Raw genomic sequence first — 6029 nt, 5'->3', positions numbered from 1 at the left:
CAGGACTGGTGCGTATTTCAGCTCTCTGTGACGTATCGCTGTCACGGTTACCTGTGCCCGAAGAGTTGAGTGTGGTTGGTGCAGCGGACTCACTCGTGCATTTGTAAGTGGGAGTCGGGGAGTTCTAAAGGACCTCTATGCTGCCACCCTCTTGTTTCTAGCTGGATTGTGCCCTAACCTTGGGTTCACTCAGTATGAGAAGAATGTTGGGCAGTGGGCACTTGCCTGGCTGTTGTGATTGATTTATGCAAATGTTTGTATTTATCAGCCTGTATTGTGCATAGAGAAGCTAGAGGATGGGGGAGGAAGTGGTAGTTAAGCCCTGTGGTCTCTATGGTGGTTGATCGCTCTACTCATGAACATACACTCAGTTACGTCGTAAATACTGCGCAAACTGGATTATTTGTTGTCATTTATTTGCACAATATCGAATCAATATCTGACCCTCTCTTCTCCCCACAGGCTTCAAACGTCTTTATTCAACCGGTCTGTGGTCGATGAACTGAAGAGAGCCAGACCCGAGCTAGAGATCGTTGACTAGCTCAACTGAAGAGATTTATCCTGGACGTCCATGGCGTGTCCAGGGGGAACAACCTTTACAATGCAACTTTTACAACGCACTACACTTACAACGCATTTTTTGCAACGCACAATCCATTACAACGCATGACATTACAACGCATGACACTACAACGCATTTTTAAAAACTACCTTTACAACGCATACCATTACAACGCATACTACCATTACAACGCATACCATTACAACGCATAATATTACACTACACTATCCAACACTTACCCTACGGTTGCACCCCCTGGAGTTAGAATAGTAATTTTTACCCCTATACTATCCAACACTTACCCTACTGTTGCACCCCCTGGAGTTAGAATAGTAATTTTTACCCCTATACTATCCAACACTTACTCTACTGTTGCACCCCCTGGAGTTAGAATAGTAATTTTTACCCCTATACTATCCAACACTTACCCTACTGTTGCACCCCCTGGAGTTAGAATAGTAATTTTTACCCCTATACTATCCAACACTTACTCTACTGTTGCACCCCCTGGAGTTAGAATAGTAATTTTTACCCTTATACTATCCAACACTTACCTTACTGTTGCACCCCCTGGAGTTAGAATAGTAATTTTTACCCCTATACTATCCAACACTTACCCTACTGTTGCACCCCCTGGAGTTAGAATAGTAATTTTTACCCCTATACTATCCAACACTTACCCTACTGTTGCACCCCCTGGAGTTAGAATAGTAATTTTTACCCCTATACTATCCAACACTTACCCTACTGTTGCACCCCCTGGAGTTAGAATAGTAATTTTAACCCCTATACTATCCAACACTTACCCTACTGTTGCACCCCCTGGAGTTAGAAAAGTAATTTTTACCCCTATACTATCTAATACTTACCTTAAATGCAATTTAATATTATGCATTGTAATGGTATGCGTTGTAAAGGTAGTTTTTAAAAATGCGTTGTAGTGTCATGCGTTGTAATGTCATGCGTTGTAATGGATTGTGCGTTGTAAAAAATGCGTTGTAAGTGCATGCGTTGTAAAAGTGTGCGTTGTAACGACATACATCCGTGTCCAGAGCAGTGCCGGCGCTAGAGGTCCTCTAACATGACCTGTGAGGTGGTGTATCGGACAAAGATGGCGCGTTATCAAAGTCCCCTCACTATTAGTCTGAATCAACACATGTAAGGTCACTGCTGTTTCACCCTATGGTCGTAAAAACACTGTTAGAAACGGGGTAGCTTGGCGCGGAGCGGGTAGGCTAACCTCCGGAGCAATGTGTAAAGCATCTGCGCAGCCCACACTCACAGGCGACACACTAGGCACACTACTAAAGAGACTCCACACCAGGTTGTGTAAAAATTGCTTTTTTGTATTATGGAAACAGATTAGAATCATAATCACAGACACATAACTCTGTGCCAAACGGCACCAGGCAGCAATTTACAGGGGATTACGTACAGGGCAGTGCCAATCGGGTCGCTGCCAGAACCATCATGAAGCACAGGGGAAAAAGGTAAGACCATCAGCAATAAATGTATAACAGCCAGTATCTACTGGCACGACCATGTGCGTAGCAACTTTGGCATAAGCATTAGGCATAAACATAAGGCATCATCACGTTAGTCATAAATCCTAAAACGTATTCAGGCCTGAACCTGGAACATCACAGGAAAACATTAGGTCAGGTGCAGAATTGTATTGTGCATAACCATACTAGCATCTTACGGGCCTAAACAGCACCGTATGCATAACATTAGGCATAAGAACCTCATTGGCATAAACCCCGTCTGTAGTAGGCATCAACCTGTGGGCATAACCTCATTAGCAGGAATCTCATTATACATAACCCTGTGAGCATCAAGGCACCATCAGCATAAAAGCTTTAGGCGTGGAATGAAGACATCATGGTGTGACATTAAGCCTCACCTTAGGCATAAAAGGCAACACCATCAGCACGGGCCATAACAATAGGCACATGAGCCTGAAGTGTAAAACATATTATGCATAACCTCAGCACCTTATTGGCAGGGATCAAAGTATGAGCAACACCTTAGGCATATAAGCACATTATGCATCATAACAGCATCAACATAAGTACATTGGGCCTCTCATTTGAGATAAAAACCTTATGTATTCTCATATTCGGATGGGGCATAAACCATGAGCATAAATCACATGCTGCATTCGGCCTAATCATATGCATTAGGCATCATTATTGGCATAAAGACATCATCAGTGGTGCACCCAGCAGAATATGACCTTTGGAGTGCCCACCTTGTCATGCACACAAAGATGCCCCTCGTTGTAGATTAGTCCTTGGCGCCCCTGCGCCTGGGCAGCCCCTGCTCAGTAAAAGTGCCCACGTGGTGCAGCTGCTGCTAACGTGTGGTACAGCTGGGGAAAGGAAGCAAGTACTAGAAAAGTTGGAGTCCCTCTTCTGGGACTCTGCAATCAAAGAAATTACCCAAAACGTTGCAGCTTACCTTCCGATCTCAGCAAAAGAATGTCCCCGATGTGCCTCTGGCTAACTCGTGGGGCTGCAGTGTCGAAAATGGTGCTGGGGCTTCTGGGGGCCTCGCTTAGTCAAAATTTGCCCTCGCTGCGGGAGCGGCCTGCCCTCCTGCGGGACCGTTCAGGGGAAATTGTCACTGGCTGAAGCCCCACTCGGGAACTCGAGAGAAATAGACTTGGCCCCTCATTTGAGCGGCCCGCTATTCCTGCGGGGCCGCTCAGGCATACAGGAACCGGTCCTGTGCCTCGCTCTGGCTCCTACTCCCCAGTCAGCCCCACTCACCGGCTGTTCGGAGCTTCTTCGGACCTCACCCAGGCCCTCTCCTGGGACCCGGGATTCCGGCATGATGGTCCGGACTCTTCTCGGCTCCTTGACACTGCGGGGCTCTCCCAGACTCACGGGAGCCCCGCTCGGCCACATGCAGTCTTCCAGGCAACACGCGTGGGACTGCTCTCCAACACCGCTCAGGCCGCCATCTCCGGAATGACGCTCTTCTGTTGCCGGGCAACTCCTGGTCCAGCACCAATCCTAGCGCGGCTCCCCTCCGACTTCAGCGGGGGAGCCCGTGCAGTGCTCTGGGGACTCCCGGGCCGGCAGCGGTGATTTCGGGTGATTCTTTGGCACTTTCATAGTGTGGCTGCAATGCGGGGTGGGCTCCCGCTAAATTGGTATAAAGACCGCGGGGTGGGCTCCCGCTGGTTTGAATAGCAAAAGGGCGGCAACACGCGGGTTGGGCTCCAGCTTTCTAAATAAGCAGACAATTGCAGTAATAGCGTGGGGTGGGCTCCCGCTGTTTTAAAGTAGGCAATTGTGGGGTGGGCACCCGGTCTTCTGCAGACAGCCCAGGGGGGAATACCACATGCCGGGATCCCCTCGTAGCACGCTGACAGCACAGCGCTGCCAGATCCCCGCTCTCTTCTCCTCCGGGGGGATTGAGATACAGTGCTCACCAAGTGCTAGGGTCCTCACAGCTCCAGGGTCCCACAGAATAAAGTTGTATCGCTCACGAGGCGCTAGAAAGCACGCAGAGCACAGTCAATGCTGGGCAAGATCAGCAGGCAGTAGGGCAGCTCATCAGGACAGCAGTTCCTTGGAACAGTCAACCCCAAAATGTGGCACTCCTCCTGGCACAGCAGTCTTCACTCCAGCAAAAGTTTCTCCCTGGCTCTGTGGACAGGTGGGCTCAGGGGCCAGCACGCAGGCCCTTGTGGTGGTACCTCCTGGCAGTGGGTCCCCTCCAAATCAAAGTCCAAGTAAGCACAGCACATGGAGTCTCAGCTCCTCCATATATACACCCCTCACCCCACCTACTGGAAAAGGCCAGAAGCTTCTGGAAGGCTCTCTGGGGAAACCGGTCCCAACTGGTTTTGGGGGAGGTGTAGAGCACCCTGTCACTTCGAGAACTAGACCGGCAACGCACCTCAAGCAGGCAGGCACAAAGCACACAGAAATGGCGACTGTTGAAAGTGACATTTCTAACACAGTGAAAATAAACCTGCGCACACCATTGCGCAGCATTTATTATTTTACGTTCAACCACACCAAACATAACATATTTATTCTGTTTCATATAGGAGTTATCCATTGGGGGGGGGGGGGAGTTCCCAATGCTAGCCTATGGAGGGGAGAGCGCACATGCACTTTCCACCAAACTCCAGTGTCAAAGTGCTCAGAGTCCGTACCACCAATACCATAACAGCAAAAAGGCTAGGCGGAAGGCAAAAAAGTTCCGGATTGACCCTGCAAAAAGGGCCAAGTCCAACAAACACGTACAATACTAATAAGTTATACAGGTTAAATCACTCCAGGGGGTTCGGCAAATAACTCCAGGGGGGGTCTGGTGAATCACTCCAGGGGGTCTCGACAATCCCTCCTGGGGGTCTGGTCAATCACTCCTGGGGGTCCGGCAAATAACTCCAGGGGGGGGTCTGGTGATTCACTCCAGGGGGTCTGGTGAATCACTCCAGGGGTCCGGCGAATAACTCCCGGGGGTCTAGTGAATCACTCCAGGGGGTCTGGTAAATCACTCAAGGGGGTCTGGTCAATCACTCCAGGGGATCTGGTACATCACTCCAGGGGGTCTGGTGAATCACTCCAGGGGGTCTGGTCAATCACTCCTGGGGGTCTGGTCAATCACTCCTGGGGGTCTGGTAAATCACTCAAGGGGGGTCTGGTCAATCACTCCAGGGGGTCTGGTACATCACTCCCTGGGGTCTGGTGAATCACTCCAGGGGGTCTGGTCAATCACCCAGGTTTGAATGATCCTTACTAAACACATATTGATCTCTTTCAAAACACTGACTGTCAAGTGAGTGAGTGCAGCATTTAAATAAGTCACATTATGGGCTGCCCGTCTCAGAGAACTAAAGCACCAGAAGGGTGAGCCGGGACCAGCTCGTAAACAGGGGGCAAGGTATAGCAAAGAACAAAACACCTCCGAGAAGGTGCCAAACACACTCTGCAGCCGAGTATACATCCAGGAGCTGGTAACAGGACGAGCATTGATTCTACGCGGATTCATGGATCGAACTTTCAATTATCCACTGACTTTGGAACCATCAGCAGACCCGAAAGTGAGCCCGAGGCACAGAGAATCTGTTTAAATTTAGAAGTTAGTAGGTTTGCAACATACGGGTATAGTAACGAGTAAAGTGAGAGGATAAGGTGAAGATTATCATTGATTAATGCCCTCAGGGAGCCCAAACAAAGGTCTGGGCTGAGAATAAAACACTGGATGCAATGAGAGTAACAGGGCTATCATTTGTGCAGAAGAACTGTTGGAGGGCTGAGTGGGGCGCCTTATAGGATAATATCTGGGATTTATTATCAACTGCAGTTACCTTCGTACGTCAAGGAGCTGATATGCAATGGAAAAAAAGGAATACAGAAGAGCACTTATAAAAAGAACAATCCATAAGGGAGCATGAGAGCAATAAAGCAGGAATATAAAAATAAAATAATAAAAATGAAGAGACCGT

At 48.8% G+C, this 6029-nt stretch overlaps 1 protein-coding gene across 1 annotated transcript in view; it reads left to right on the top strand.

Moving 5' to 3' along the window:
* Positions 1-984, top strand: part of LOC146822548 (NACHT, LRR and PYD domains-containing protein 3-like) — a 221077-nt gene extending 220093 nt beyond the window's left edge. The window contains exon 8 of the mRNA XM_085613663.1: positions 463-984. The gene's annotated coding sequence lies outside the window, so the exon portion shown is untranslated. The remainder of the gene's footprint in view (positions 1-462) is intronic.
* Positions 985-6029: the final 5045 nt, after the last annotated feature.

Source organism: Triturus cristatus, chromosome 6 (genome assembly GCF_964204655.1).
Source record: "Triturus cristatus chromosome 6, aTriCri1.1, whole genome shotgun sequence".
NCBI lineage: Eukaryota > Metazoa > Chordata > Amphibia > Caudata > Salamandridae > Triturus > Triturus cristatus.
This window is presented reverse-complemented; position numbering and strand designations above follow the sequence as displayed.